This window comes from Hemitrygon akajei, chromosome 24, assembly GCF_048418815.1.
Source record: "Hemitrygon akajei chromosome 24, sHemAka1.3, whole genome shotgun sequence".
NCBI lineage: Eukaryota > Metazoa > Chordata > Chondrichthyes > Myliobatiformes > Dasyatidae > Hemitrygon > Hemitrygon akajei.
This window is the reverse complement of record NC_133147.1, coordinates 21,620,548-21,628,018: the sequence shown is the minus strand read 5'-3', so window position 1 is coordinate 21,628,018 and position 7,471 is coordinate 21,620,548. Positions and strand designations below refer to the sequence as shown.

General features: G+C 39.3%; 2 long non-coding RNA genes across 2 annotated transcripts; both read left to right on the top strand.

Annotated features, from left to right (window-relative positions):
- The first annotated feature begins 469 nt into the window (after nt 1–469).
- Nucleotides 470–1,050, top strand: LOC140715949 (uncharacterized). The gene is made up of 2 exons (XR_012096222.1): nt 470–609; nt 848–1,050. It is a non-coding gene; the product is annotated as an uncharacterized lncRNA (long non-coding RNA).
- Nucleotides 1,051–1,240: 190 nt separating this feature from the next.
- On the top strand, nt 1,241–1,821 carry LOC140715948 (uncharacterized). Its single transcript, XR_012096221.1, has 2 exons — nt 1,241–1,380; nt 1,619–1,821. It is a non-coding gene; the product is annotated as an uncharacterized lncRNA (long non-coding RNA).
- The last annotated feature ends 5,650 nt before the right edge of the window (nt 1,822–7,471 follow it).

Below are 7,471 nucleotides of genomic sequence, written 5' to 3'. Positions count from 1 at the left end.
GAGAGATAGAGAGAGATAGAAGCAGAGATTGAGGCAGAGGCAGACACGGAGACAGAGGCAGAGGTATAGGTAGAGATACGGGTAGATGTAGAGAAACAGGTAGAGATACAGGTAGACATAGAGACTGAACTAGAGATAGTGATCGAGATAGAGGTAGAGATAGAGATAGGCATATAGAAATATAGAGCTACAGATAGACGTATTGATAAAGAAAGCGATAGTGATCCAGATAGAAGTAGAGTTACAGGTACAGATTAAGATACAAATACAGGTACAAATAGAGAGAAAGATGGAGATAGAGATAGAAGTAGAGATTGAGATTGAGGTAGAGGCAGAGGGAGAGACAGAGGCAAAGGCAGAGGTAGAGATACGGGTAGAGGTAGAGAAACAGGTAGAGATAGAGTCTGAACTAGGGATAGCAATTGAGATAGAGGTAGAGGTAGAGATAGAGATAGGCATATAGAAATATAGAGCCACAGATAGACATAGAGATCGAGACTGCAATAGCGATCCAGATAGAAGTAGAGATAGAGAAGCAGATTAAGATACCAATACATGTACAGAGACAGAAAGATAGAGATAGAAATAGAAGTAGAGATTGAGGCAGAGGTAGAGAAACAGGTGGAGGTCAAGGTACAGAAACAGGTAGAGATAGAAACTGAACTAGGGATAGTGATCGAGATAGAGATGGGTATATAGAAATATAGACCCACAGATAGACATACAGATAAAGAAAGCAATAGCAATCCAGATAGAGGTAGAGATAGAGAAACAGATTAAGATACAAATACAGAAACAGATGGAGAGAAAGATATAGATAGTGATAGAAGCAGAGATTGAGGCAGAGACAGAGGTAGAAACACAGGTAAAGGTAGAAGTAGAGAAAAAGGTTGAGATACAGCTAGAGATAGAAATTGAACTAGAGATAGCCATCGAGATAGAGGTAGAGATAAACATAGGCATATAGAAATATAGAGCTATACATAGACATAGAGATGAAGAAAGCGATAGCGATCCAGATAGAGGTAAAGTTAGAGAAACAAATTAAGATACAAATACAGCTACAGATAGAAAGATAGAGATAGAATTAGAGACTGAGTCAGAGGCAGAGACAGAAGCAGAGAGCAGAGGCAAAGGTAGAGGTGGAGGTAGAGAAACAGAGATACAGGTAGAGACAGAATCTGAACTAGAGATAGCGATTGAGATAGAGGTAGAGATAGAGATAGGCATATAGAAATATAGAGCCACAGATAGACATAGAGATCGAGACTGCAATAGCGATCCAGATAGAAGTAGAGATAGAGAAGCAGATTAAGATACCAATACATGTACAGAGACAGAAAGATAGAGATAGAAATAGAAGTAGAGATTGAGGCAGAGGTAGAGAAACAGGTGGAGGTCGAGGTACAGAAACAGGTAGAGATAGAAACTGAACTAGGGATAGTGATCGAGATAGAGATGGGTATATAGAAATATAGACCCACAGATAGACATACAGATAAAGAAAGCAATAGCAATCCAGATAGAGGTAGAGATAGAGAAACAGATTAAGATACAAATACAGAAACAGATGGAGAGAAAGATATAGATAGTGATAGAAGCAGAGATTGAGGCAGAGACAGAGGTAGAAACACAGGTAAAGGTAGAAGTAGAGAAACAGGTTGAGATACAGCTAGAGATAGAAATTGAACTAGAGATAGCCATCGAGATAGAGGTAGAGATAAACATAGGCATATAGAAATATAGAGCTATACATAGACATAGAGATGAAGAAAGCGATAGCGATCCAGATAGAGGTAAAGTTAGAGAAACAAATTAAGATACAAATACAGCTACAGATAGAAAGATAGAGATAGAATTAGAGACTGAGTCAGAGGCAGAGACAGAAGCAGAGAGCAGAGGCAAAGGTAGAGGTGGAGGTAGAGAAACAGAGATACAGGTAGAGACAGAATCTGAACTAGAGATAGCGATTGAGATAGAGGTAGAGATAGAGATAGGCATATAGAAATATTGAGCCACAGATAGACATAGAGATCGAGACTGCAATAGCGATCCAGATAGAAGTAGAGATAGAGAAGCAGATTAAGATACCAATACATGTACAGAGACAGAAAGATAGAGATAGAAATAGAAGTAGAGATTGAGGCAGAGGTAGAGAAACAGGTGGAGGTCGAGGTACAGAAACAGGTAGAGATAGAAACTGAACTAGGGATAGTGATCGAGATAGAGATGGGTATATAGAAATATAGACCCACAGATAGACATAGAGTTAAAGAAAGCAATAGCGATCCAGATGGAGGTAGAGATAGAGAAGCAGATTAACATACAAATACAGAAACAGATGGAGAGAAAAATATAGATAGAGCTAGAAGCAGAGATTGAGGCAGAGGCAGAGACAGAGGTAGAAACACAGGTAAATGTAGAAGCAGAGAAACAGGGTGAGATACAGCTAGAGATAGAATTTGAACTAGAGATAGCCATCGAGATAGAGGTAGAGATAAACATAGGCATATAGAAATATAGAGCTATACATAGACATAGAGATGAAGAAAGCGATAGCGATCCAGATAGAGGTAAAGTTAGAGAAACAAATTAAGATACAAATACAGCTACAGATAGAAAGATAGAGATAGAATTAGAGACTGAGGCAGAGGCAGAGACAGAAGCAGAGAGCAGAGGCAAAGGTAGAGGTGGAGGTAGAGAAACAGAGATACAGGTAGAGACAGAATCTGAACTATAGATAGCGATTGAGATAGAGGTAGAGATAGAGATAGGCATAAAGAAATATAGAGTCACAGATAGACATAGAGATTGAGACTGCAATAGCGATCCAGATAGAAGTAGAGATAGAGAAGCAGATTAAGATACCAATACATGTACAGAGACAGAAAGATAGAGATAGAAATAGAAGTAGAGATTGAGGCAGAGGTAGAGAAACAGGTGGAGGTCGAGGTACAGAAACAGGTAGAGATAGAAACTGAACTAGGGATAGTGATCGAGATAGAGATGGGTATATAGAAATATAGACCCACAGATAGACATACAGTTAAAGAAAGCAATAGCGATCCAGATAGAGAAGCAGATTAACATACAAATACAGAAACAGATGGAGAGAAAAATAGAGATAGAGCTAGAAGCAGAGATTGAGGCAGAGGCAGAGACAGAGGTAGAAACACAGGTAAAGGTAGAAGCAGAGAAACAGGTTGAGATACAGCTAGAGATAGAAATTGAACTAGAGATAGCCATCGAGATAGAGGTAGAGATAGACATAGGCATATCGAAATATAGAGCTATACATATACATAGAGATGAAGAAAACGATAGCGATCCAGATAGGGGTAAAGTTAGAGAAACAAATTAAGATACAAATACAGCTACAGATAGAAAGATAGAGATAGAATTAGAGACTGAGGCAGAGGCAGAGACAGAAGCAGAGAGCAGAGGCAAAGGTAGAGGTGGAGGTAGAGAAACAGAGATACAGGTAGAGATAGAATCTGAACTAGAGATAGCGATTGAGATAGAGGTAGAGATAGAGATAGGCATATAGAAATATAGAGCCACAGATAGACATAGAGATCGAGACTGCAATAGCGATCCAGATAGAAGTAGAGATAGAGAAGCAGATTAAGATACCAATAAATGTACAGAGACAGAAAGATAGAGATAGAAATAGAAGTAGAGATTAAGGCAGAGGTAGAGAAACAGGTGGAGGTCGAGGTACAGAAACAGGTAGAGATACAGGTAGAGATATAAACTGAACTAGGGATACTGATCGAGATAGAGATGGGTATATAGAAATATAGACCCACAGATAGACATACAGTTAAAGAAAGCAATAGCGATCCAGATAGAGGTAGAGATAGAGAAGCAGATTAACATACAAATACAGAAACAGATGGAGAGAAAAATAGAGATAGAGCTAGAAGCAGAGATTGAGGCAGAGGCAGAGACAGAGGTAGAAACACAGGTAAAGGTAGAAGCAGATAAACAGGGTGAGATACAGCTAGAGATAGAAACTGAACTTGAGATAGCCATCAAGATAGAGGTAGAGATAGAGATAGAGATAGGCATATCGAAATATAGAGCTATACATAGACATAGTGATAAAGAAAGTGATAGCGATCCAGATAGAGGTAGAGATAGAGAAGTAGATTAAGATACAAATACAGGTGCAGATGGAGAGAAAGATAGAGATAGAAATAGAAGTAGAGATTGAAGCAGAGGTAGAGATACAGGTGGAGGTCGAAGTACAGAAACAGGTAGAGATAGAAACTGAACTAGGGATAGAGATCGAGATACAGATGGGTATATAGAAATATAGACCCACAGATAGACATACAGATAAAGAAAGCAATAGCGATCCAGATAGAGGTAAGGATAGAGAAACAGATTAAGATACAAATACAGAAACAGATGGAAAGAAAAATATAGATAGTGATAGAAGCAGAGATTGAGGCAGAAGCAGAGACAGAGGTAGATGCAGAGGCAGAGGTAGAAACACAGGTAAAGGTAGAAGTAGAGAAACAGGTTGAGATACAGCTAGAGATAGAAATTGAACTAGAGATAGCCATCGAGATAGAGGTAGAGATAGACATAGGCATATAGAAATATTGAGCTATATATAGACATAGAGATGAAGAAAGCGATAGCGATCCAGATAGAGATAAAGTTAGAGAAACAAATTAAGATACAAATACAGCTACAGATAGAAAGATAGAGATAGAATTAGAGACTGAGGCAAGGGCAGAGACAGAAGCAGAGAGCAGAGGCAAAGGTAGAGGTGCAGGTAGAGAAACAGAGATACAGGTAGAGATAGAATCTGAACTAGAGATAGCGATTGAGATAGAGGTAGAGATAGAGATAGGCATATAGAAATATAGACCCACAGATAGACATAGAGATAGAGACAGCAATAGCGATCCAGATATAGGTAGAGATAGAGAAGCAGATTAAGATACAAATACAGGTACAGATGGAGAGAAAGATAGTGATAGAGATAGAGACAGAAGTAGAGGCAGAGGCAGAGACACAGGTAGAGATAGAAACTGAACTATGGATAGAGAGAGGCATATAGAAATATAGACCCACAGATAGACATAGAGATAAAGAATGCAATAGCAATCCAGATAGAGGTAGAGATAGAGAAACAGATTAAGATACAAATACAGATAGAGAGAAAGATAGAGAGAGATAGAAGTAGAGATTGAGGCAGAAGCAGAGACAGAGACGGAGGCAGAGACAGAGGCAGAGGCGGGGGCAGGGGCAAAGGTAGAGGTAGACATAGAGGAAGAGATATAGTTAGAGATAGTGACTGAACTAGAGATAGCAATCGAGATAGAGGTAGAGATAGAGATAGGCATATAGAAATATAGAGCTACAGATAGACATAGAGATCGAGACAGCAATAGCAATCCAGATAGAGGTAGAGATAGAGAAACAGATTAAGATACAAATACAGATACAGATAGAGGGAAAGATAGGGTTAGAGATAGAAGTAGAGATTGAGGCAAAGGCAGAGGTAGAGATACAGGTGGAGGTCAAAGTAGAGAAACAGGTAGATATACAGGTAGAGATAGAAACTGAACTAGGGATAGCGATTGAGATAGAGATGGGTATATAGAAATATAGACCCACATGCAGACATAGAGATAAAGAAAGCACTAGCAATCCAGATGGAGGTACAGATAGAGAAACAGATTAAGATATAAATACAGAAACAGATGGAGAGAAAAATAGAGATAGAGATAGAAGCAGAGATTGAGGCAGAGGCAGAGACAGAGGTAGAGGCCGAGCCAGAGGTGGAAACACAGGTAAAGGTAGAAGTAGAGAAACAGGGAGAGATACAGGTAGAGATAGAAACTGAACTAGGGATAGCAATCGAGATAGAGATGGGCATATAGAAATATAGACCCACAGATAGACGGACAGATAAAGAAAACAATAGCGATCCAGATAGAGGTAGAGATAGAGAAGCTGATTAAGATACAAATACAGAAACAGATGGAGAGAAAAACAGATAGAGATAGAAGCAGAACATTGAGGCAGAGGCAAAGACAGAGGCAGAAACACAGGTAAAGGTAGAAGTAGAGAAACAGGTTGAGATACAGGTAGAAATAGAAACTGAACTAGAGATAGCCATCGTCAGAGGTAGAGATAGAGATAGAGATGGGCATATAGAAATATAGACCCCCAGATAGACGTACAGATAAAGAAAACAATAGTGATCCAGATAGAGGTAGAGATAGAGAAGCAGATTAAGATAGAAATTCAGGTACAGATGGAGAGAAAGATACAGATAGTAGAGACTGAGGCAGAGGCAGAGACAGAAGTAGAGACAGAGGCAGAGAGCAGAGGCAAAGGTAGAGGTGGAGGTAGAGAAACAGGCAGAGATACAGGTAGAGATAGAGTCTGAACTAGAGATAGCAATTGTGATAGAGGTAGAGATAGAGATAGGCATATAGAAATATAGACCCACAGATAGACAGAGATAGAGACAGCAATAGCAATCCAGATAGAGGTAGAGATAGAGAAGCAGATTAAGATACAAATACAGGTACAGATGGAGAGAAAGATAGAGATAGAGACAGAAGTAGAGGCAGAGGCAGAGACAGAGACAGAGACACAGGTAGAGATAGAAACTGAACTAGGGATAGCGATCGAGAAAGAGTTAGGCATATAGAAATATAGACCCACAGATAGACATAGAGATAAAGAAAGCAATAGCAATCCAGATAGAGGTAGAGATAGAGAAACAGATTAAGATACAAATACAGGTACAAATAGAGAGAAAGATGGAGATAGAGATAGAAGTAGAGATTGAGATTGAGGTAGAGGCAGAGGGAGAGACAGAGGCAAAAGCAGAGGTAGAGATAGGTGTAGAGGTAGAGAAACAGGCAGAGATAGAGTCTGAACTAGAGATAGCGATTGAGATAGAGGTAGAGGTAGAGATAGAGATAGAGATAGGCATATAGAAATATAGAGCCACAGATAGACATAGAGATCGAGACTGCAATAGCGATCCAGGTAGAAGTAGAGATAGAGAAGCAGATTAAGATACAAATACATGTACAGAGACAGAAAGATAGAGATAGAAATAGAAGTAGAGATTGAGGCAGAGGTAGAGATACAGGTAGAGATAGAAACTGAACTAGGGATAGTGATCGAGATAGAGATGGGTATATAGAAATATAGACCCACAGATAGATATACAGTAAAAGAAAGCAATAGCGATCCAGATAGAGGTAGAGATAGAGAAACAGATTAAGATACAAATACAGAAACAGATGGAGAGAAAAATATAGATAGTGATAGAAGCAGAGATTGAGGCAGAAGCAGAGACAGAGGTAGATGCAGAGGCAGAGGTAGAAACACAGGTAAAGGTATAAGTAGAGAAACAGGTTGAGATACAGCCAGAGATAGAAATTGAACTAGAGATAGCCATCGAGATAGAGGTAGAGATAGACATAGGCAT